Genomic DNA, 26,818 nt, shown 5'->3' with positions numbered 1-26,818 from the left:
ATTACCACCGACGGTGGGGTGAACAAAGTGCCAAGTATTCTGATTTAGTGACCTGGTAGCACTTTAATGTCACAAATCAAATGCATTACTAAGATGAGGTTGTGGGAATCTGAGTTCCAGATAACAGGGTGAGGATTATCGGAGTTGTTCCAAAATCATACCGGCGCAGCGACTCAAGCTGTACCTCACTGATGAGCCCTAATGCATGCTTCTGTACCCATCTGGAGGAGATCTGGCCTGGTCTTTCGAGGAAGACTTCTCCTATTAGAGTATGATCAAGGTTACTTTGCAATGGCTGGTCTGTGTCTACAGTGGCATAGTGGGTGAAATACGATGGTCAGAAATGCATCCTGGGTGATACCCAGTGACTGTAATTTAAGCACTCATTCCATCACCCTGTTACATGTTGAAATCACATTGGTATCACTTCGACATTGCTTTGATCGCAAACTCCATCCATATTTATACCATTTTGCTCGTCTAAATGTCCATGATTTTTGTGGGGTGTAGGAAAGTACCATCTTGCCTGGCATGTTACCCCCATTTTCACATGTATATACGTTTGTTTTTGCCTGTCTCACTGGGATCCTGCTAGCCAGGACCCCAGTGCTCATAGTTTGTGGCCTGAATGTGTGTACCTGTATATTGACTGTGTCACTGAGGCTCCGCTAACCAGAACCTCAGTGCTTATGCTCTCTCTGCCTTTAAAATTGTCATTCTAATTGGCACAATGGAACACCCTTAGAATTCCCTAGTATATGGTACCTAGGTACCCAGGGTATTGGGGTTCCAGGAGACCCATATGGGGTGCAGCATTTCTTTTGCCACCCATAGGGAGCTCAGACAAATCTTACACAGGACTGCCACTGCAGCCTGAGTGAAATAACACACACGTTATTTCACAGCTGTTTTCACTGCGCTTAAGTACCTTATAAGTCATCTACGTGTCTAACCTTCACTTGCTGAAGGTTAGGTGCAAGGTTACTAAGTATGAGGGCACCCTTGCACTAGCAAAGGTGCCACCACATAGTTCAGGACAATTTCCCCGGACTTTGTAAGTGCGGGGACACCATTACATGTGTGCACTACATATAGGTCAACACCTATAAGTAGCTTCACAATGGTAACTTCAAAAATGGCCATGTAACATGTATAAGATCATGGAATTGTCCCCTCATTCCGAATCTGGTATTGGGGAGCCAATTCCATGTATCCTGGGGGCTCCACCATGGACCCCCAGTACTGCCAAACCAGCTCTCTGAGGCTTGCACTGCAGCTACAGCTGCTGCGACCTCACAGACAGGGTTCTGCCCTCCTGGGGTCTGGGAAGCTCAGTCCCAGGAAGGCAGAACAAAGCATTTTCTCTGAGAGCAGGGTGTTACACCCTCTCCCTTTGGAAATAGGTGTTACAGGCTGGGGAGGGATAGCCTCTCCCAGCCTCTGGAAATGCTTTGAAGGGCACAGGTGGTGCCTCCTTGCATAAGCTAGTCTACACCGGTTTAGAGAACCCCCAGTCCCTGCTCTGGTGCAAAACTGGACAAAGGAAAGGGGAGTGACCACTCCCCTGTCCATCACCACACCAGGGGTGGTGCCCAGAGCTCCTCCAGTGTGTCCCAGAACTCTGTCATCTTAAATCCAGAGATGTGAGGGCACTCTGGAGGCCTCTGAGTGGCCAGTGCCAGCAGGTGAGGTCAGAGACCCCTCCTGATAGGTGCTTACCTGACTAGGTGGCCAATCCTCCTCTTAGGGCTATTAAGGGTCTCTCCAGTGGGCTTTTCCTCAGATAACGACTTGCAAGAATTCACCAGAGTTCCTCTGCACCTCTCTCTTCGACTTCTGCCAAGGATCGACTGCTGACTGCTCCAGGACACCTGCAAAACTGCAACAAAGTAGCAAGAAGACTACCAGCGACATTGTAGCGCCTAATCCTGACGGCTTTCTCGACTGTTTCCTGGTGGTGCATGCTTTGGGGGCTGCCTGCCTTCATCCTGCACTGGAAGCCACAAAGAAATCACCTGTGGGATGACGGAATCTTCCCTCTGCTCCAGCAGGCACCAAACTTCAGCGTCACCGGTACTCTGGGACCCCTCTCATCCTGATGAGCATGGCCCTAGAAACACAGTTGGTGGACCCAAGTGACCCAAACTGTCCAGTGGTCCAACTGTCCAAATTTTGAGGAGCTAAGTCCTTGCCTCCCTTCTCCAGATAGTAATCCTGTGCACCGCGTGAACTGCAGCTACTAGGGCTTCTGTGCACATTTCCAAGAAATCCTTTGTGCACATCCAAGCCCAGGTCCTCAGCACTCTGTCCTGTATTGCTCAACTCTGGCTTCATGGGACCCTGTTTTGCAGTGTTGAGACGACTGCTGTGTTCAGAAATCTTGAACCCGTGTTCAAGTGCTTCTGTGGGTGCTACCTTCTTGTGCATGGTCTCTGTACATTGCTGAGGGCCCCCTCTGTCTCCTCTCCCAAGTGGTGATATCCTGGTCCTTCCTGGGCCCGGTCAACACCCTTTTTTTTCAACCGCGACTCTTGCAGCTAGCAAGGCTTGTTTGCGGTCTTTTGCCAAAGAAACAACTCTGCATTCTTCAGCACTCAGTGCGACATCTTCTGCACAAAGGAGAAGTTCCTAGCACCTTTCATTGTTGCAGAATCTTCGGCTTCTTCCATCCGGAGACAGCCATTTTGCACCTTCATCTGGGGTTTAATGGGCTCCTGCCCACCTGGACACTTTCACAACTCTGGGACTTGGTCCCCATCCTTTGCAGGTCCTCAGTACCAGAAATCCATCTTCAGTGCTTTGCAGTCTGTTGTGGTCTTTGCAAAATCCTCTATCACGAGTTTAGAGTGTTTCTGGGGAAATAGCAGTACTTTACTCCTACTTTCCAGGTTCTTGGAGTGGGGTATCCTGGACACCCTTAGTGTTTTCTTACACTCCCGGTGACCCTCTACACACTACACTAGCGTGGTTTGTGTTGCCCCTAGGCCTATTGCATCCTATTGTATTCTACAGTTTTTGCACTACTTTCTGACCGTTTTACTTACCTGATTTTGGTTTGTGTGTATATTTTGTGTATTTTACTTACCTCCTAAGGGAGTATATCCTCTGAGAAATATTTGGCACATTGTCGCTAAAATAAAGTACCTTTATCTTTAGTAACTCTGAGTATTGTGATTCTTATGATATTGTGTTATATGATATAAGTGGTACAGTAGGAGCTTTGCATGTCTCCTAGTTCAGCCTAAGATGCTCTGCTATAGTTACCTCTATCAGCCTAAGATGCTAGAACACTACTAATCTACTAATAAGGGATAACTGGACCTGGCACAAGGTGTAAGTACCATCAGGTACCCACTATAAGCCAGGCCAACCTCCTACATGGGGGCATTGTAGGATTTCTGAGAGAGATCCATAAGGGTGTGCAGGAGTCCTAGACCATCCTCTTTACCCTGGGGGCGCATTGCCCTTTTAGGTTTTTTGCACCAGTATTCTTGTAGAAGAGGCCTTTCCACCTGGGGCCACATTCCAGGCAGTCTTTTAGGACTGCAACAGGCATGTGCACCTGTTTTCTGCACGCCAGGGCACTGTTTTATTAAGAAAAGGCTGCAGATGTTTGTGTAACCCCCTTCTGTAGTGCTGATAGCCCACGCACACATATAGTGTTGGCACTGTCTTAACACCTTAGCTGCTGGGCCTCCCCCCCAGTACTGAGCCCTTTTTTGGCTATTTGGGGAGGTTAGCGCTTAGGCCTTAATTTCATAACGTTTTGGTCACAAAAGCTATCGATGCCAAATTTGCATCCTTTTTTTCCCCAACATAGTAAGGATTCTAAAGGTACCCAGAGTTTGTGAGTTCCCCTGGTGGAGACCAAGAAATTAGCCAAAATACAGCTAAGATTTTGTTTTTTTCTGAAAAATAGGAAAAAAGGGCTGCAGAAGAAAGAATGTGTTTTTTCCCCTGAAAATGGCATCAACAAATGGTTTGCGGTGCAAAAATGTACCATCTTCCCAGCTTTCAGGAACAGGCAGACTTGAATCAGAAAACCATATTTTTCAACACAATTTTGACATTTTACTGGGACATACCCCATTTTTACTATTTTTGTGCTTTTAGCCTTCTTCCAGTTAGTGACAGAAATTGGTGTGAAACCAATGCTGGATCCAGAACAGGTAAACATTTCTGAAAAGTAGACACAATTCTGAATTCAGTAAGGGCTCATTTGTGTAGATCCCACAAGGTTTTCCTATAGAAAACAACAGCTGAAATAAAAAATATTGAAATTGAGGTGAGAAAAACAGCCATTTTTCTCCATCTTTTACTCTGTGACTTTTTCCTACGATGTCATATTTTCAAAAGTAATGTACCGTTATGTCTGCTGGACTCTTCTGGTTGTGGGGATATATAGGGCTTATAGGTTCATCAACAACCCTAGGTACCCAGAGCCAATAAATGAGCTTCACCTTGCAATGTGTCTTCACTGTATACTGGGTGTACAGCAATTTATTTGGTGAAATACAAAATGGAGAAAAATAGGTATCAAGGAAACCTATGTATTTCCAAAATGGGCACAAGATAAGGTGTTGAGAAGCAGTGGTTATTTGCAAATCTCTGAATTCTGGGGTGCCCATACTAGCATGTGAATTACAGGGCATTTCTCAAATAGACATCTTTTTTACACACTGTCACATTTGGAAGGAACAATGTAGAGAAAGACAAGAGGTAATAACACTTGTTCTGCTATTCTATGTTTCCCTAAGTCTTCTGATAAAAATGGTACCTCACTTACGTGGGTAGGCCTAATGCCCGCAACAGAAATGCAACATGGACAAATCACATTTTTTACATTGAAATCTGACGTGTTTTTTGGAAAGTGTCAGTTGAGGGAAACCTACCAAACCTATACATTTGTGGAAAGTAGACATCTAGGGAAATTCAGAATGGAGTGACTCACCAGGTTCTGTTACCCAGAATCCTTTGCAAACCTCAAAATGTGGCAAAAAAACACTTTTTCCTCACATTTCGGTGATAGAAAGTTCTGGAATCTGAGAGGAGCTGCAAACTTCCTTTCACCCAGCATTTCCAATTTTCCCAAGTCTCCTCATAAAAATGGTACCTCACTTGTGTGGGTAGGCCTAGTGCCCACGACAGGAAACACTCCAAAATGCAACATGGACACATCACATTTTTACATTGAAAACTAATGTGTTTTTGGAAAGTGCCCAGCTGTGGATTTTGGTCTCTAGCTCAGCCGGTACCTAGGGAAACCTACCAAACCAGTACATTTTTTAAAACTAGACACCTAGAGGAACCCAGTATGAGGTAACTTGTGGCGCTCTCACCAGGCTCTGTTACCCAGAATCCTTTGCAAACCTCAATATTTGGCCAAAAAAAAACACTTTTTCCTCACATTTTGGTGATAGAAAGTTCTGGAATCGGAGGGGAGCCATAAATTTCCATCATCCCAGCATCCCCCCAAGTCTCCCGATAAAAATGGTACCTCACTTGTGTGGGTAGGCCTAGTGCCCGCGACAGGAATGTCACACAACGGTCAGTGTTGGTCCTTACATGATGGCAACTGTTGACCCAGGGGTGATCCATTCCTGACACAGGCACTAGGTACAGGCACTCAAGTGGGGTAGTTTTTTTATCAGGACAGGTGGGGAAACACTGGGTGGCAGGAATTTTGTGGATCCCCGAATATTCCTGTAGTTTGTGTGACAGAAATGCAAGAAACAATTGAGTTTTTATACAACATTTCACCTTTGCAGGTTATTCTGGGTAAGAAAACTTTGGGGAATCCACACAAGTCAGACCTCTGTGGACTCCCCCGGATGTCTAGTTTCCAGAAATGTCTGGGTTTGGTAGGTTTCCCTATAAGGCCACCAAGCCGAAGACCAAAAACACAGGTGCCTGCCTTACAAATAATTTTGATGTTTCCACTATACGATTTGGGCAGTGGAATTTGGGGCTTAACTAAATTGGGGAGCTCCCAAGAGAGCATTCTCTCTGTGCTTGCCGCCGCATGAAGCTGCTCTCTGGGTTGGGCTAACCCACTATTGTCCCACTGCACAGACTGTGCTTGCGAAGGGAGAGCAGGACTGTCCTCATCACCTCCCTCAAAATCAATGGAAGAGGAGTTATCGAATGGGACTCCTCCGACTGAAAAATCACTCCTAGAGTCTGCGCCACTATCCTATCCCTCAGATACTGTCTCAGTAGCTGCTGTCTCAGTCTCTGATCTTACGTCAGAGCTGTCCTCCATACCCAAGTGAGGGCTTGAGCAGCAGTCATTCAACGAGATGCCATCTCTGCTACTGGCTAAACTGTTGCTCTAAAGCACTAGCCTACGTAGACAGTCACAACATTGCTGGTGGGTGTGTGTGTGTGATATGTGCAACAGTAGAGGTCACCTTACCTTCGCTTCTTCCCTCAATCAGCACGTTCTTTCAAGACACTCAAAAAAGACACACTATTACTTCACCTTGTCACATACTAATCGTCACAGTCTTTAGCGCCTCTAGCGCTCAGTCCAACAATCATTATTGGTCCTCCCACTCCCATGACCTCCTCCTCGGATTCCCTCACTACCACCCAGCAAAAGTGCCCTTCATCTCTCCATAGCCCCACCGCACATACATTTCATTTGTATTATAGTGCAGGTAATGGCTGACTTTACTAATGTACTCAGCTACTTACATAAAATACAGATTTGATCTTTGCAGTAGGCATATAAACCTGCACTACTTTATGGCATAAAAACTGCCACTAGACAAAAGTCTGATCCTTTTGTAGCAGAAACATAATCACAAGACTTACTTGACTTTTTTATTGTTGCCTAAAGGCTACAGTTGAAGCGCGTCAGTTGAAGTATGTGCATTGCTTTGAAGATGCAAGCTGCAGCTGCAAGACAACTGGTGGCGAATATATATATATATATATATATATATATATATATATATATATATATATATATATCACTTTTATATGGGGGTGTGGTTTTCCTGGGGGCCGATCGCAGCCCCCAGGAAAACCACACACGCGTTGACAAAAGTGATCGCTATATATATATATATATATATATATATATATATATATATATATATATATACATATCTACATAGATAGATAGATATATCTACATCTATCTACGCTCACGGGTGACCTCCTGTCAATTTATTTTCTTTTTTTCTTTTTTATTGGCTTTTCCCCAAAAAAATTAACCCACCCTCCCCACGGGGTAAACCTACCTTTTAAAAAAATATATTTATCCAGCAGGGGCAGGGGTGGGGGGCAGGAAATCAGTTCAGGAAGGCCTTGTTTGTAAGAGGAGAGTCTTCCCTTTCAAACAAGGCCTTCCCGAACGTCAGGAAGGCCGTTTGGGGCTGTTTTCCCCAATATTGTTTCAGAATTTAAATACACATTTAATAAAACTAACCACAACCAAACTTGTTAATTTACCAGTCAACATTTGTTGGTATACACGAGTTGGTCTGGCTTGTTTACAGTTCAGATACTTTAGAAAAGGAAATCAAATAGCATCTGCAAGATTTAAAAAAAGGTACAAACAAAATGGAGTGTAAAGCTGGTAGAACACATGGACAGGGAGGCACTTGATCATGAGTAACACGACCTCTAGGAAAGCACAGCTGATGACTGAACATACCCAGATTGAAAAGAGTAAGTAGGTATCTGTGTTGAGCATTAGGTAAAAATTAAGGTATGACTCTATACCCAGAACAGTTTTAACAAGCATATGAGATCTTGCAGTTGGCTACAGCAATACTTTTTCTTCTGAAATGCCTGTGTGACAGGAATAAAGTTTTAACCCACAGAAGTCTTGTTTTGTTATAGAAATAGGGTTGGTAACAAATTCCAATCTGCCAAGTTCATAACACATTGTTTTTGAGGTACTTTAATGATAATATCGTGGGGGCAACTTCAAAAGACATATGGTTGGTGATGAAGGTCCTATTAAAAGATGTTTCTGATTTGGCCCGTATAGAAATCCATCGGAGAATGGAGCGAAGTTTAGTGATGTGATCCAAGAAGGGTTGACCAAGTTCTTCATGACAGATGTCTACTTTCTGGTAGGGCTGGCTAATGTATGCAAAATCCTTTATCTCGATTTTTATGTTGGCAGCGTTGGCATAGCCCCGAATTCCAACCCCATGAGAAATGGTAGAATCACATTTACTGGTATTTTTAACATAGTTTTAGCTGGCTTGGAACTAAGCTTGGAAACAAATTAAAAAACAGCCTTTATACATTTAACAAATCTGTGCCTCTCTCAGGTCATAGAACGTTAATAAGCCTGTTTATGCGTGGGTCGTAATTACAAGTTGGTAGGTATTTAACGCATCCAATAATTATCAGATGCATCTAATACCGCAACCTTCATTACATTTTGGTATGTGAAACCGGTCGAAATTTACTGGGGGAAAAGTATATGGTATATATTGTATCATTCGGATTTTGGTGTGTTTATACAACAAAATTATCATGTTTTTCCAAACCAACTCGTAATTGTTTATTTCACCCGATAAATAAGGTAACCCGTGGTATAATTATTTATCAGGTATGATTAAAAACGATACGAAACGATACTTGTAATCAGTGGTTTAAGCTCTGGGGGTTCTTGGTGCCCCTAGTGGGAATCACCGGAGCATGAATAATAATCATGGACTCAAATAGATCAGAGGCAAGGGTGGTTGCTGGAGGGTGGTGCCCTCTTCTGCATGTCCGAGTGCACCACAGTTACCCAGATCGTCTCCCTCCTCCGGATACACTAGGTTGGTGGAACAGTCTCTTGACAGTATCACTTCCTGGTCAGTGGCCTCTAGCTTGTTTTACTAGCACAGGGTTCGAACGAAGATTAGTGGACGAGTCTTAGAAACAGATGTTAATTGGGCGCCGCCACTGTAATGAGTAGTCTATCAGGTATAGGATAATAAAAGTTATCATGATGTAGGCCTCACCGGCCCTCAACCTTCCTGCTGACTTTATGACAGTTGTAAATAAGGGCGGTACGGTTATCAATAGATCTCCGGTCTTGGCAAATGTAAGGGTAAGGAATATAAAATCGGTGAATATAAGGGCTAAAAAACATTGTCTAAGGAATATAATAATTGTAATCATAAATGTTATCATGTCACTTATTGTAATTTTTTCGAGATGAATAATGTTTTATGTCAACATTGTTATATTATTAATTTATGTTGTATATGTTTCTGGTCTTTCATTCCTGGGCCAGATGTATTATGCATTTTTGCAGTCGCAAACGGCCCCATCAGGCCATTTGCGACGGCAAAAATCCATTTTAATATGTATGAATTCCAGTTTGTGACTCAGTAACTTGTTACCAAATCGCAAATTGGAATTGCGACTACATACTGATTCTGTATTAGGAAGAGGCGTGTCAAGGGCGTCCCTTCCTAATACCGAATCGCAGCTGGTATGTAGTAAAGTTTTGTGACCGAAATGCAGTCGCAAAACATTCACATTTTACCACCTACTTCAAGTAGGTGGTAACCTATTCATAAATGGGAAGGGGTCCCCAGGGGAACTGACCCCTTCCCTTTTGTGAATGGTTGCGAAAAAATTTTTTAAGAGCAGGCAGTGGTCCCATGGTCCAATGCCTACTTTTAAAAAATTAAAAGAAAACTTTTAATTTTACTTTTTTTAAACACAATCCGTTTTCCTTTCAGGAAAACGAGCTGCATTTAAAAAAAACATTGTTTTATTTCAAAGCAATCACAGACATGGTGGTCTGTTGAGCCCAGCAGGCCACCATCCTTGTGATTTTAGCGAATTAAAAAGAGGAGGTATATGGTGATGGCTATCGGGGTGACTTTCTTTGTCTGTAATCTAATACTCCGATAGGCAACTACAGCCTCCAATGTAGACATTTTCAATAGGATCCAAGTATAAGCCACTGAGATCATGGTGAAGGGGATAGCTAAAAGCAAGAAAGAACTGGTATAAGGTATACCATTACATGTCACTTTCCGGATTGGGGAGACAAAGTCCACAACCCAGATCTGCCCCGGGTAGCGGTATCAGCCTAGTATAGACCCACAATGGCGTAAAGCTTAGTAGAGACAACAGCCACAAAACACAAATCACTTGCATGGCAAACAATGGCTTTCTGTACTTTGCCAATGTGAAGGAGTATGCAGTGACCAAGTAGCGATCAATAGCCATTCCAGTCAGTATGTAGGTGCTGGTGAACTTACTGTTGGTATCAAGAGCTGTGATGATGGTGCACATGGTCTCTCCAAAATACCATACACCATTGCCAAGAAGCTGATGGATAAGAAAGGGCATCCCAGGAAGGAACAGCATGTCCACTACTGAGAGGTTGATAATGAAGATGTCAGCGAAACTGCTGCTGCCACACTGTAATATTGATTTCTTGCAAACAGTGCAGAAAACGATGCAGTTGCCTCGATCCCCAGTACACATATGATGCCAAACACTATTGGCATTATAAAGTGTGTGTAGGTGGCACTGCTGATGTTATCTGCAAGTACAAAACAAAGGAGTGAGGACAGCCACTTGATATGACATGCATATATAAGTGACTCAACTATAGGAAGCAAAGACATAAAAATATATGAATATACTTAGTGTAAATAGTATGGGTGTGATGCAGCCCAAAACGCACTGCTGTAATTTCAGATATGCAAACCATTGTTTTATAAATCCATTGAAGTGAGATGAAAAACCTTAGCACCCTATAGGCATGTATTGCTGACATTTAAACTAAGAGGACACAATGCCAAAATAATTCAGCACTCTTAATCTAAATAATGAATTTATTAAGGCACTTCCCAAACATCAAATGAAAGCCATACAAATATATGAGAAAAAGCATATAACTCAAATAGAAAAGAACATGTGTATATATATAAAGATAAACACATATATCAAGGGGTCAAGACTGAACAGAGCATGTATACATATGCTAAATAATCAAGATTTAAAATACATCACCATGTGGGGTTGACATCATTCTCGCCAGCGAGACTGGGGAACCCTTGATCAGCCAAGGCAGGAGACCCCAGATCGGGATCACAAATCAGATCCTGGGCAGCACGTCTCCTCCACAGACGAGTTCCTGTCGTAGCCCCAAGTCTCCCTGTTTTTCATACCTTAAACTACCTCAAGAAGAAGGTTCTAGAATCCCCCCACCACTCTATAATGAAATTAAACGCTGGCTGCACTTCATCTGCAACGAAAACACCCATAGAAGCTGGCCAGTCTCCCAATGTTTGTTCTGAGACAGACTTGTACATTCCTCTGATAAAAACAGTCTCAGCCTTGTGAACTCGTATCTAGTCGACATCCCACATAATATGTTCCAGCATTGTCCGACTCTTCACAGGTGAAGAGAAAAACATGTTTTGTAAGGAGAAATACTTGCGCTGCCCTGTAACTGCAGCAGGGCACAAAATGGAGTCACTCTCACAAAATGGAGTTGATGGTCAAATGATGGTTAAATCTAAATAGCATCACAAGGCATAGCTAAGATCATGCATTTTGGGATGTGGCTAAAATTCATTACTTTCTGAAGAAACATTAATGGCCGTCAATATGTTTTTCAGTGCATTACAATGTTATGAAAGTACTGGTGTAGCCGCCTAATCACAATGTTCAGTCCCTATATTTCAGTGAGTAATGACCATACAAGGTACAATTAGATGGAGGATAACATTGCACAGGGATGGATTGCAACCCAATGGATTTCTGACATGTTGGCCATACCATTCACAAGATTAAACATCTTGCCATACCTTTCACCTGTCAAACAGAATTACTATTAAGCCCACCATTTTTTCAGTCTGTGATCTGCCATATTAATCATGTGGACAGGGGAAGTATCCACAATTTAATTAAGCATTTCAGTTGGCCACCCACTCAGATTGATGGATCTTTTGCATCTTCCCAAATAATCTTTGACTCGCTTGACCAAAATCACCTGTGATGTCATTGATGATGTCTTCTGCAGCTCACAAATGAGATTATGAGCAGTACTGTGGCAGTAGTGTATGATTGCATCGCTCACAACCATTACATCACTTCAATGAAGTTGTAACAGGGGTATTTCTCGGTCTTATTTTCATAAATTGTATTTTCTCATCCGTGAAGAGAACCATTATTTCCCCTCAATGCAGTTTTTAGTGGATCTTTCTATGTTGTAATTATATACTTTGACCCCCAGTCAAGAAAAAAACATCTGCATATAGCCTTTAGCCTTGCACAGTGGACACTGGGCACAGGTTTTGGCCTTTAGCCATGCACCCGACACCCCTCTCCTCAGCGCTCACAGTGCATGTTCTTGAATGCACAGCAGGCAATGGGCTGCAACAGAGAAGTCTTTGGTCTTGCCTTAAGCCCAACCTACTTCTTTTCAGTTCAGTTCCCTCTGTACAAAGCCTACAACCATGCATAGCAGGAAGAGGGTATAGCCAAAGGCCACACCTTGCACCCATTCCCTTGCTCTTCAGTGGCCACTGTGGGCATCATTTCCCAAGGCACCTAGAGAGAGCACCTTTCCCTGAGGACCTGACTACCATCACACTTCTGGCTTCAGGTAGGCTGGTGGGGCTGAAGAAAGATCCATGGACTTCAGAAGTGTAGTGAATCTGGTCCAAGAGAAAACAATCTCACCCATCTAGTGGGAAACTTATTGTATGGGCTACAGGGCTATGAAATACCCTAGCTTCCATGAGGATTCAGGAACTAATAGGCTCACCTGGAGCTGTGCATTGGCGGAGAAAGATAACTGACTGCACTGGATTTGCCTCTGGAGTTAGATAGCTTAGTAATGCCACTGTTGTTTCGAAAACTGGTGATGATCACAACAACCAGGAGCTGGGGGCTCTGCGGACCTCAGTGTAATCTTAAAGAGAGGAGGAGGGAGCTGTGTGTCCCTACCAAAGACTAGCTGTTTTTGATGACATGTATCCTTGGGAATAGTTTATGCTATGTATCTGGTGTCTAGGGTTTTCCTTTATTACAGCTACAGCATCTGAAGTGACGAGAGCTGTTACAGCTCTTTCTGCAGGGCCTGGAAAGCCTCAACCACATGGAGCAGCTGAGCTTGCTTCAGATGTGCTCAGGAGGACAGGCCCCTGCCGATGCCACACTTCATCACTCACCTGTGCCTCCACAGTCCTGGGAACCCAAACACTACTGATAATACACCCTATTGGGTGCCTCAGCACTTGCTGACCCTGCACTGTATACGGAGAGTCCTGTTACTGTACCCTATGCAACTACTCAGACAGGTCTAATTTTCCATGTGCTGCCATGGAGGATCCACGTGGGTCATACAGTGACATACCACACCTAGCAGGGATAAGTCATGTGGCTTGGTGAGGTTTATCTGGTATTAGGGGCCTGTGTCTCCTTCTAAGTAAAACTTTAAAAAAACACTCACCCCCACTAGTAGTTGTTGTAGAACACTCACACACATATGAGGTTGTGTGCTGAATGTCCAATGATGAAGCATGCCACATTGAGCCAGTCAGGGCCTTGCAAATCCCAGTGGTATAACTGTCCCAATTTGGTGCTTATAGAGTAGCAGTATTCTCTTTGTGAGTATATACTATTTTCACAGAGGATGGAAGAATAGGTGTCAGGGCCTCTCTCCCCTCGTCTGAGGTAGCCTGCGTATGGTTTTCCAAAGACACTCAGGGGCATATTTATACTTTGTTTGCACTGAAATAGCGTAATTTTTTTAATACTATTTCAGTGCAAACTTAACTCCATATTTATATTTTGAAGCTAGACCAGTCCAGTGTCAAAATATTTGAGTTAACGTCATTTTTTACCTGCGGAAAACTACCCTGCGTCAATGAGATGCAAGGTAGGCGTTCCTGGGCAAAAATGGCCCTAAGTCCCATGCAACTTATTTTTTCTCCCGTGTCTGGGTCAGGGCAGGCGTTATGGGACCTGTGGGCCTATTTCGACGTAAATCTTATGTGGTCCTCTAGGCATGCTTAAATCTTTTTTTATGCTCTTCTGCATAATGTGAGATAGTATTCTTTAATTGTGCTGCTCTAAATAAAAAGTTGGTCAATTGAAATAGTATCTCTGCCACTGTAATGTTTTAAGTTTGTGGCCTTTTTCACAAAACCTTTTTAGGGCTGGCTTATAGACAACATTAGCTGTGCCACCATCTACATGTAATAAAAACATGAATTAAAAATATCTAAACACATAGCTGAGCTTTAGGTCTGACCTCTATCCATAGCTCTATTCAACTGTCACTCCCATTTTGCTTCTTACCACCACAGCATACAGCATGCAGTATGCAGTTGTGGGCAGGCCTAAGTCAGACATTGGCTGTCCTTCAGTGTCCTCTTGAGGATTTTGGGAGCCCTGGGCAAAAAATAGTTTGGCAGCCCCTATTCTGAGCAACTTTCATTTTTTTTATCCAAGTTAAGCTAATTCAAGGCTGTTAGACCTGACAGCCTTAGAGTGGTCACCCCTAACTTTTTGCCTGCCTCCCTCCACTTTGTGGACACAGTTTTTGCTGGCTTTTAGACTCTGCGCACTTTATCACTGCTAACCAGTGCTAAAGTGCATATGCTCTCTCCCTTTAAACATGGTAACCTTGGATCATACCTGATTGGACTATTTAATTTACTTATAAGTCCCTAGTAATGTGCACTATATGTGCCTAAGGCCTGTAGATTAAATGCTACTAGTGGGCCTGCAGCACTGGTTGTGCCACCCACTTAAGTAGCCCCTTTACCTTGTCTCAGGCCTGCCATTGCAAGGCCTGTGTGTGTAGTGTACATGTCCTGGTAGTGTAAAACTCCTAAATTTGTTTTTGCACTAATGTGAGGCCTGCTCCCTTCATAGGCTAACATTGGGGCTGCCCTCATGCAGTATTGAAGTGGTAGCTGCTGATCTGAAAGGAGTAGGAAGGTCCTATTTAGTATGGCCAGAATGGTAATACCAAATCCTGCTGACTGGTGAAGTTGGATTTAATATTACTATTCTAGAAATGCCACTTTTAGAAAGTGAGCATTTCTTTGCACTTAAATCTTTCTGTGCCTTACAATCCACGTCTGGCTGGGCTTAGTTGACAGCTCCTTGCGCATTCACTCAGACACACCCCAAACACAGGGTACTCAGCCTCACTTGCATACATCTGCATTTTGAATGGGTCTTCCTGGGCTGGGAGGGTGGAGGGCCTGCTCTCACACAAAGGACTGCCACACCCCCTACTGGGACCCTGGCAGACAGGATTGAACTGAAAGGGGACCTGGTGCACTTCTTAGCCACTCTTTGAAGTCTCCCCCACTTCAAAGGCACATTTGGGTATAAAACAGGGCCTCTGCCCTACCTCATCAGACACTTGCTGGAGAACGAACCTGAACCAGACCCTGCATCCTGCCAAGAAGAACTGCCTGGCTGCCTAAAGGACTCACCTGTCTGCTTTCTACAAAGGACTGCTGCCTTGCTGTTGCCCTGCTGCCTTGCTAAACTCTTGCCTTGCTGCTGAAGTGCTCTCCAAGGGCTTGGATAGAGCTTGCCTCCTGTTCCCTGAAGTCTCAGGACCAAAAAGACTTCTCTTTTTCATTTGGACGCCTTGTGCACCGAAAAATTTAACGCACAGCTTGCTCCGCGGTGAAAAATTCACTGCACACCGATCCGGAAATACGCCGTTCGACGCGCGCCTGCGGTGCGACCGGAACTTCTACGCACGGCCTCACCTGGACAACGCCGCCCGACTCCAGAAAGGAAATCGACGCGACGCCTACCGTGAGGGAGAAGATTCCATGCACAGCCCACCGGAACGACTCGCAGCCGGAAAACAAGTCTAGGATTCCACGCACAGACCCCGGGACATCTGGTAATCCAGTGAACCTCAGAAAGAGACTGTCCGCACGCCGGAAAACGACGCCCGACTTCCCTGCGTGAAAAATAACGACGCAAGTCCGTGTGTGCAGGGGAGAAATCGACGCACACACCATTTTTCCACGTATCTCTTCTTCTGCAGCTCTTTGTGGAGATTTTCCACTTTAAACCAGGTACTTTGTGCTTGAAAGAGACTTTGTTTGCTTTTTAAAGACGTAAGACACTTTATATCACTTTCAATTATATCTCTACAATTTCACATTGCATCTTTATTCGTTTTGACCTGCAAATATTCAGATAAATATTATATATTTTTCTAAACACTGTGTGGTGTATTTTTGTGGTGCTATATTGTGTTATTGTATGATTTCTTGCACAAATACTTTACACATTGTCTTCTAAGTTAAGCCTGACTGCTCGAGCCAAGCTACCAGAGGGTGGGCACAGGATAATTTGGATTGTGTGTGACTTACCCTGACTAGAGTGAGGGTTCTTGCTTGGACAGAGGGTAACCTGACTGCCAACCAAAAAACCCATTTCTAACAAAGGCCAATGATCCAAAACCACATTGAACTTTATGTTAAAGGTGAGATAGCAAACTAGCCAAAAGGGAGATAGAAAGAGAGTTTTCTCTCCCAGGGTTCCTTTGGAAGGTGCAGCACTGGGCAATAACCCACATTGTCTATGGCTTAAAACAATGAATGTCTGACCCAAAGCGTATGTATGTATGTGTCTGCACATATATATATATATATATATATATATATATATATATATATATATATATATATATATAGTTTGTAAGGTTTTTGTAAGGTTTTCAATTTTACAAACGAACATTCGAGCATAGCCTCGTTTGTCAGGCTTTGTTTCATGCCTACTGCCAGAAGCTTGAACATCAGACAATAATGATTAACTTTGATTCAGAACAGAGTTTTCTAGGCCCGTCAGGTTTAACTCCAAGCCATGGCCTGTTACTGCGCATAAGACTGCCTCGTTAGTGTACAATAAAAGGGGGATTTAATCTGTGCCCAATCTCGGGGTGTCACACTTGAGCCCTTTTAGGACATCACTGAGACTATTAAAGATACATCAAAAAGAAGGGGGCTAGAGAATAGTCTTCCCGTATGCCTTTTGTGATCTAAAAATCCTGGGGCACATAGCCATCCCATCCATAGCGAACACAAGCTACATTTCTCAAATTAGTAGTGTAATAAATTCAACTACGCTCAAGTCAAATTCCATTTCAATCATAAGATCGATTTATCGAAGCTTATCAACAAAGTCAAGGGCACTTTTCAGGTCAAAGGATGCCAAATAGATGATGTGGTTTTTAAGCTGGACATAATCCATAATGATAGGTTGAAGATGTTAGAAACTGGGTCTCTAGTTGAAACAGGTATGCACACTGTTAAAGTAGGGACCACAGTCCTGGTCAGGGTAAGTCAGAGACACACTTTAAATTAACCTGTGCCCACCCTCGGGTAGCTTGACAGGGAGCAGGCAGGTTTAGCCTAAGAGTCTATGTGTAAAGTATTTGTGCAACACACACACACGGCAACACAGAAAAACACCACAAAAATATTCCACACAGGTTTAGAAAAATAGAGAATATTTATTTGAGTAAGATGAGATCAAAATGACAAAAAACTCAATCAGTAGTAGTCGAGATATGAATTTTTAAAGAATAAACTTAAAACAGTGCTTAGAAGTCGTTAGCGGTCAAAAGGTTACTTGAGGTCAAAATGGAGCAGTGCCAATCTAAAGTTCAGGCCGACCGAGACGGAGGGTAGGTTGACCACAGAACCCACGCAGAGTCCACTGATAAAGTACCTTGAATGGAGCAAAGCGTCGACGTCGAGGGCACGATGCGTCGATCTTTTTCACACAGTCGGGTCACTGCATCGTCATCGGGCTATGTTGAAATACAAGCTCTGTATCATCGTTGAGCCATGCAGAGTGTTGTTGTTGGGCCGTGCAGGCTGTGGGTCCGCTGCCATCGAACAGCCTGTGCGTCAAAGGGCAAAGCTTCAGTTCCGACAGGCGCAGTGGGTACAATGTGTCTGTTTTTGTAGATAGCAGCTTCAGAACTCACTTCTGAGCCCAAGAAGGGGTCACCTCAGGCAAGGGTAGGACTCACAGATAACAGAGACCAGCAGCACCCGGATAGTTGTCCTTTGTCCTCAGCAGGGTAGAAATCAGCAGGCAACAGGGCAGCTCAGCAAAGCAGAGAAGCAGTTCCTCAGAACAGTCAGCCCTGGCAAAGTGGCAATCCTTACAGTACAGAAGTCTTTACTCCAGCAAATTTCTTCCCAGGGCCAGTGATGCCCTGTCTTGGTAGAATCAGAACCCTGGTACTTATACCCAAATGTGCCTTTGAAGTGGGGTTGACTTCAAAGCAGCTCTTTGAAGTGCATAGGTCCCGCTTTTATCCCAGCCCTGGCTCTAGACTATCATCAGGGGGTAATCAGCCCTTTGTACGGGACAGAGGACACTGTCTATTGAAGTGTAAGAGTAAGCTCCCCCTCCCTCTCCCTTTACAGGAACAGCTGTCAGAATGCAGATGAATGTAGATGACTTCTCTGTCACACCCACCCTTCCTGTTTGTGGCTGTCTGGAGGGAATGCACAAACTGTAGCTGTCCCCTACCCCAGAAGTGTATTGGAGACAGGCTGCAAGGCCCACTGAGCAGCAAGAGCAGAGAATGCCAACTTTCTAAAGGTGGAATTTCTAAAATAGTAATGTTAAATCCAACTTTACCAGTAAAGAGGATTTATCATTACCATTCCAAAGATATGAAACATGAAGTAGCTACTCTTTTCTGATCAGGAATTACAACTTAAAGGTGTATTACGGAATTTCCAATACTGGCCTATGAGAGGAGTAGGCCTCACACTAGTGAAAAACAATTTTGGGAGTTTTTCAGTACCAGGACATGTAAAACGTAAGAGCACATGTCCTACCTTTTACTTACATAGCACCCGGCCCTAGGGGAGACCTTAGAGGTAACCTATCTAATATAAGGGGAGTTTCGTTTTTTACAAGGGGCTTTAAATGCAGAATCTTAGTGGCAGTGAAACTGCATACACAAGCCTGGAAAAGGCAGGCCTGAGGCATGTTTAAGGGCTATTGAAGTGGTTGGCATAATCAGTGCTGCAGGCCTACTGGTAGCATTTAATTCACAGGCCCTGGGTATATGGTATACCACTTTACAAGGGACTTATGAGTGAATTAAATATGGCAATTGTGTATACACCAATGTTACCATGTATAGAGAAGAGAACAAATGCACTTCAGAACTGGAAGCAGTGGTAAAGTGCTCAGAGTCCTAAAGCCAATAAAAACAACAGTTTGGGAGTGATCCTGCAGAAAGAGCCATTTCCAACAGAAGGTGAACTGTGTGAATTGATTTCGGAAATTCTGAAGCAAGTTAGGAGGAAGTAACTCCTACATCCTTGTGAATTGTGCCTTGGAGAATAAATAAAATGAGGCAGATTATTAGCTTTTTCATCTTTTTTCTAATTTATATTCAATTTAAATCACAGGACTGAACTCTGCTGGATTGATTTTAATACATCCAAGGTACAATAAAAATATAATTGAATGATAAATAACTATAGAGGGCACCGTTTCTAAACACCAGACATACTGATTGGAGCAGGATTCAATCTGACAAGCATGAACATGTTTTAGTTTCTCTTCAGTGAATTTGTTCTAAGCAGATTTATAACATAATAACATATTGTAACATTAATTTATTATTCAATATTTTTCACCCCACGTTAGCACTACATTATACCTAACATATCTAGTTTTCCTGATCTACTATACGTAGCATACACCGCCTACCTACCATAACAAACCTACCAAACCTAACTTACCAAGCTCACATATTTGTTATCTACTTAACGGACATAACCTATAGTATCCAACTTTACAGGCCTACCTACCAAACTTACCGTCCTTAGCTGCAATTTCTACCTGGTATACCTACCAACCATACCTACCATAACAAACCTACTATACCCAACTTACCATAGCTCACATAATTCTTACATACTATACATACTTAATAGAATAATCTATACCTACATACCAAACTTCTCATATTTTGCTACAATATCTACATGCCATACCTACCATAACAAAACTAACATACATAACTTACCATAGCTTATATACTTCTTAAGTACCATACCTACTTAATAGAGATAACCTACTGTATCTAACTTTACATGTCTACCTACCAAACTTACCATACTGAGCTAAAATATCTGCCTGCCATACATAAATACCATACCTAACCTACCTACTTCCCTACTGTGCCTAACCTACCATACCTACCTATCATACCTATCATACCTAACATACCATACCTACCAAACCTACCTTATCTACCTACATACCTACCTACCATACCTAAACTACAAGCCTAACTTACCATGCCTCCCATATCTAGTGTACCTACCTGGTGGGGTGTGGCTTGGGAGGCCAAGATGGCGGACACTCTCTAAAGGAGCTCTATGTCATACCCCTTTAATCCTGCATTTGTCCAACGCATCAGCTGCAATCAGAAGCGTCCGCAAGCTGTGACTGTCTTGCAGGGAGCACTAAAGCTGCATTGGCCAGCTCTCGAGCTCCCTGACCTCCCAGAAGCCTGCTTCCTGACACCTATGGGGCAAACCCAAGCCACCCAGGTGGGGAGCCTGCACAGTGGCTGGCATCTTCTTGCTAGGTGAGTGCTACCACCCTGGCCTCAGATAGCGTGACATGCCCACTGTTTCTCCCCTCCTCCCAGCACACCTTGATCCAGGGCCCTGGCGACAAAACTTCATGGGCTGCCTTAGAGCGATCCGATCGGTGCCACGAGGTGAAACCAGGCATCCTATTCATCCTCCTCAACCCCCCTCGTACCTGGAGCCCTGATCAGCACTGGGCATCCACTTCACTGAGAAGCGGACAGCCAGGGACCGACACCTTCAGCTGGCCTGATTGCCACATACACTGCGGGTTCAGACATTAATTGGGCACCCATACAGGAGGCACTACTGGGCCTACAGACGCACTCATTCTGCCAACTTCTGCACCCCCTAGTTGTGCTTACTGTCCCTGAGGCCTCCGCACCATCCCGACGACCTCCTGGAGGCAGGTTGACACTAATGGATCTGATGTGTGGCCGGCCACCCATCCCTGGAGCTCTGTTGATCACCAGTGATGGCTTCTAGGTCATCAGGAGGTCCCACACCTGAGCTCCCTACTGCTTGAGCTGGGCTCGGTGCTGAAGCACTAATCAAGTCACCCTCATTGCACTACACCAACTATTTGTGTCGTGTGGTGGACAGCCACAGTTGCTTTGGTCATCCCCTACTTTAGATTTTGGGCTGGCTATACCTGTGTACAGTGCATGATCTATACATTAACTTCTGCAAGGTCATATACAGCGGGCTGGACTGCACTTAAAGGACTTATCTCATGTTCACTTCCTGGAGCTAATTATTATGGTACTAGCTTACTAGCAACACGCACTCTACTTCCTACCAAATAGCTGCCAGTGCCTCCAGGCGCAAACAGTCGAGGTGCATACCGATACCAACCCACCCTGCTTGCATTGGACTCTGACCTAAGTGATTGCCTTAGCCCAGAGCCACATCATTGCCTTGCATCACAGACCAGCAAGGGTGTCTCACTGCCTCTGTGGTCCTTCTCCACAAGCCCTCCGGTGGCCCACATCAGATCAGTGCAGACAGTAATCCTGGGAATACTATCTGGACACTGACCATTTGAAAAGCCAACCCTGCATCACCTGCATGAAGTTGCCCTCTGGTGCTGATGCCTGCTGTCTCCACGTCAAGTCCATAGGGGTCAATCAGCTCCACCATTGTCTGGTCGCCTGGGGCTGCATGTCACAGCCTCTGGTGTGCAGGTGGTCCCTCGACATTCCTTTGGTCTTCCTTTAGGCACTAATAGCTAACTCCAACCTTTTTTGCTCAGTGCCGACACTCCCGCTTTGTACCTCATCATCAACTCACAGCTGCTGGAACAGTGACCCACAATGTGCTTGCTACACTGTCATTGGGACCTATAGGTAAGCTGCTCCTGATGCTGAGGGCCACTACTCCAGCTGGCATTCACACGCAGGCTCACCCTCACGGCCTCCTGACAACCCAGCCTCATAGATCTGACAAGCCAGCTCATGGGTTGCTTGTGATCCTGCGCAGCAGGCACACCCCAAATTATTCTGTCACCTCTGGGTCAATATCTGACACATCAGATCCTCCTAATTGCACTGGAACGCTGCGGCGCTTGAGGACAAATTGGATATGGTACTGGCAGCTATTGAGAAATCAAGACTCTCATTCGAAAATAAAATTAACATGGTTGCCGCTGACCTTACCCTCCTCTATGGTGATCAACGGAAACTGGCAGAAAGAGTGCACATAGCAGAGGAGTCACTGGCTGCCTTGCAGCCTCAGGCAACTGTCACACAAACCCGACTGATCACCTTACGGACAGTATATGCATTCGTGAGAAAAGTGCTGACAACGCAGAATGCCGATCCAGACGGAACAACATCCGAGTCGTGGGTCTTCCGGAAAACAGTGAAGGTCAGGACGCCGATGCTTACATTGAGCAAGGGATCCATGGTTCTAACCCCTCCTCAGTGTGCTTCTCAGTCAAAAGGGCCCATGGCGTGCCATTCGGCAGGTCACCCCCAGTGCCAACCCTAGACCTTTGGTCCTCAGGGCGCTGCATTACCGGGATCACTACCTCATCCTTAGGGGGGCTGGCAAGATGACTGGCTTTACTGTTGACAATGCCCGAGTTGTGCTTTTCCCCAGAATACACCTTGGTGGAGGCTTTTTTATGTCTGTTAAACGCCATTTGCGTCTCTCACAATAGACACTCCATACATCAAAATATTAACGCTAAATGAACCAAACAGCACTTCTATCAACTTTAACTTATTAGCAATTCTAACCATGTACAAAAAAACAGCAAGCACATTTTTACAAATACTAACACTCTGAGACTACACTCTTTCGATTGTATCCTACTTCACAATTATACAGATCACACTGTTAACCTAAATAAATGCATTTATAAGTTATGTTTATTTAAAAAGCAAACTAAATTGCTTTCTATTCAATTTAAAAACCTTAGAATTCATGTATTGTATTATTTCTATTCAAATGCTGTAGGTATATATATATGTAGCTATTTCAAATTAAACATAATGTGAAACTAAATAAAAATATGACGTGTGATCCTTGCAATATTTTTTCCCATAAAAATAACAAATGTTACATACCACCTAAATACTAAGCCAGATCTATGTGCATTGTCCATGCTTTTATACTTTTGTTGAGTACAACACTGTAACCGGTACATTATTACAAATGGAGTCATTCAACACTGATGACCTGGAGTTGTACTATATTTACGGTGTAGTGTCTCTATTTCATCAGGATGCACTTTTAATGTGGAGCAACAGGGGCAAACAGGGACCAGTAACTCTATTGCAGACAATGTGCTGCCACAGGGTATCTGCAAAGTCAGGCCAGCTTTAGTGAAAGGCAGAGCATCAGTTTGAAGCAGCTGCTACGTCTTTCACAGTGCAGGCAGCACCAGTGCTTAATTTGTAAATAAAAACATGCCGGTGCCCAAAGCCCTCTTTTTAAAACGCGGCTGCTGCAATTAAATGTGGAAACACAGAATACTGAGGCAGTGTAATCCTGAAGCCACCTTGGGCCTCTTCAATACATTTAAAACCACTCCCTGCCCCTTCAGCTCACTTTTGCAGCTTTCTGCTTTACCCCATTGTGACGCTTTTTTTTTTTTTTCTTCCTCCGTCTTTCCCAAATGTGTCTTTTGCTCGCAGCAAATGCTTAATGCAGAAGAATAAGCTCTGGCCCTCAAAAATAAGTGCTTCTGCTCAGCACCGGAAACAACGAGCGCAAATTAAGCACTGGGCAGCACACAGCCTACTTTACAAAAAGGAAAGAGATTCTCCTGCAGGTGGGTGCAGTTAGAGGTTGGCCAGCCAACAAATTAATAGGGAGGATCAAAGGTGTGTTCTGTCTTTAAGAGCCTGTGCACAAGCTCATCCCAGAAAATATTTTTGGCATGAAAATCAAATAGCAAATATCATGTTAAAATATGGCAAGAACCTTACAATGTCAACAAAGAATATTTCTTTAACATGCAAAAGTGTTTTACCTTAGTACATCAGATTGTATCTCTGCATCGAGAAGTATTTCTTAAAAGTGATATTTTTCAAACAGAAACTGAGAAACATTATTGCACCCACCGTGATGATAATGCTTTTAGTGTACTAAGAGGAAAGTCAGTTGTCATGTGTACCCCACCTAGATTCTTATTATCCACAGAGCAACATTACAGTTTACTAAAATATACGAGTGGTTTTTGTACAGCACACATCCCGTACTCACATATTTGAGGTGCTTTGATATGTGATAATTAAGAAACAATAGTCTCTGTGACAAAGTGTTTGCCTAGGAGCACACATTTTGTTCTAGCAAGGAAGCTGGGATCGCTCCTAGATTTCCAGTTTCAACTGTGCAGTTCACCCACCAGTTGGGTATGTCTTTCTGACATAAAAGGTTAATGCTTTGTCCTATATTTTTGGAAGTGGAGATTAGCGTGTGGATGACATGCAGAATTCACATTTATTTTTGGCAGTTTTACATAGCATGAACCTTGCCACAGACATAAAAGCGCTTTGCAACATACACAGACTACTTTACCCTTTTTTGATAACACAGGGAGATTTTTCAGGATTTAAAGGATGCAGAGCCAAGGCTGGGATACAAATCCAGTTCCCTATGTTACATGGTTGGCATTTGTAGCCACTAAGCCACATGGTTTCCAGTGAAAGCACCGCTCATTTAGGGGTAGAAGTTCCAACAGGACCTCAAGCTGAGCCAAAGTCAAGCATCAGGTTTGAGCCTGGCTCAAGTGTTCAGTGGCTCACCCACCTCTGGATGCATTGAGTGAATTCATCCGTTTGCAGGGGGCTTTTATGGGAGGTCCAAGGGAACGCTTTCCCTTCCTTCAAGAATGAGCCAGTGGGAAGAGACCTATTGGTGCATAATCAGTGTACCTTCTGATGGTCTCATTGCCTTCTCACCCATGTCCATGATGCTGTGTGAGTGCAGAGACAAGGGCCCTTATTTATACTTTTTGGTGCAAAACTGCACTAACTCAGTTTTGCACCAAAAAGTTTTGCACCGGCTTACACCATTTTTTAGCACCAGCCGGGCACCATATTTATGGAATGGTGCAAGCCGGTGCAAAGGGTAGGCTAGCGTAAAAAAAATGACGTTAGCCGGGTGGGGCTGGTGGTATGGAAGAAGGGGGTTTGCACCAAAAAATTACGTTAGGCAGGTTAGAGTAAAAATAAATGACTCTAACCAGATTAGCGTCATTTTTTGATGCTAAGGGGCATATTTATACTCTGTTTGCACCGAATTTACGTCATTTTTTTAAAACTCTAATTTGGTGCAAAACTAACTCCATATTTATACTTTGGTGCTAGACCTGTCTAGCGCCAAATTTATGGAGTTAAAGTCATTTTTTGGAAGTGGAAACCTACCTTGCCTTAACGAGATGCAAGGTAGGCGTTCCCGTGCAAAAAATGACTCTATGGCCTTAACGCCATATTTATACTCCAGTGCAAAAATGGTGATTGGAAGGGAGGAGGGGTCAAAAAATGGTGCAAAGCTTGCTTTGGCCTGTTTTTTAACTCCTGGGTCAGGGCAGGCGTTAGGGTACCTGTGGGCCTATTTCCATGGTGGAACACCATGGAATAAGCCCACAGGTGCCCTCCCTAGGCCCCAAGGGCACCCCCACCCACACCAGAGGAACTTCGGAGGATGGCGGACCCCATCCCAGGTAAGTACAGCTAAGTACAGGTAAGTATTGCATTTTATTTTTTAAAGTGCTATAGGGGTCCCTGAAATGGGCCCCCATACATGGCACAGGGAGCAATGGCCATGCCCAGGGGACCCTTGTCCCCTGTGCTGGCCATAGGGGTGGTGGGCATGACTACTGCCTTTTCTAAGGCAGGAGTCATGTGGCATGGTAGGTTTAGCACCATGAAATGACGCTAATCTGGTTAGAGTATTTTTTTTTTACTCTAACCTGCCTAAAGTCATTTTTTGGTGCTAAACCCTCTTCTTCCGTACCCCCAGCCCCACACAACTAAAGTCATTTTTTTTACTCTAGCCTACCCTTTGCACTGGCTTGCACCATTCCATAAATATGGTGCCTGGCTGGTGCACAGAAATGGTGCAAGCCGGTGCTAAACTTTTTGGTGCAAAACTGAGTTAGTGCAGTTTTGCACCAAAAAGTATATATAAGGGCCAATATTTTGTACGCTTGCGCCACTTTTGCATCAAAAAATGACGTTAACGTAGAGCAAAAAAAAGTATAAATCAGGGCCTTGGTGCTAGACGGTCTAGCACCAAAGTATAAATATGGAGTTAGTTTTGCACCAAATTAGAGTAAAAAAAAAAATACGCTAATTTGGTGCAAACAGAGTATAAATATGCCCCAGAGTACAAATATGCCCCTAAATATTGCGTTAAGGCCATAGAGTAATTTTTTACACGGGAACGCCTACCTTGCATCTCATTAAGGCAAGGTAGGTCTCCACTTCCAAAAAATGATTTTAACTCCATAAATTTGTCGCTAGACTGGTCTAGCACCAAAGTATAAATATGGAGTTAGTTTTGCACCAAATTAGAGTACAAAAAAAATGACGCTAATTAGGTGCAAACAGAGTATTAATCTGCCCCAAAGTGCTTCCCTCATTTGCAAAGGGCCATACTCCATTGCAAAAGAGAAAAGACCTCCTTAGTATCTCACCAGAGCTTTATGTTTGCCAGTGAAATCAGTACTACAGAATGACCTACACAAATGTCTG

General features: G+C 43.8%; 1 pseudogene; it reads right to left on the bottom strand.

Annotated features, from left to right (window-relative positions):
* Window positions 1–9,800: 9,800 nt before the first annotated feature.
* On the bottom strand, window positions 9,801–10,502 carry LOC138262407 (melanin-concentrating hormone receptor 1-like; annotated as a pseudogene).
* Window positions 10,503–26,818: the final 16,316 nt, after the last annotated feature.

This window comes from Pleurodeles waltl, chromosome 10, assembly GCF_031143425.1.
Source record: "Pleurodeles waltl isolate 20211129_DDA chromosome 10, aPleWal1.hap1.20221129, whole genome shotgun sequence".
Taxonomy (NCBI): Eukaryota; Metazoa; Chordata; class Amphibia; order Caudata; family Salamandridae; genus Pleurodeles; species Pleurodeles waltl.
Note: the sequence above shows the minus strand (reverse complement) of the source record. Positions and strands in the feature narration are given on the sequence as shown.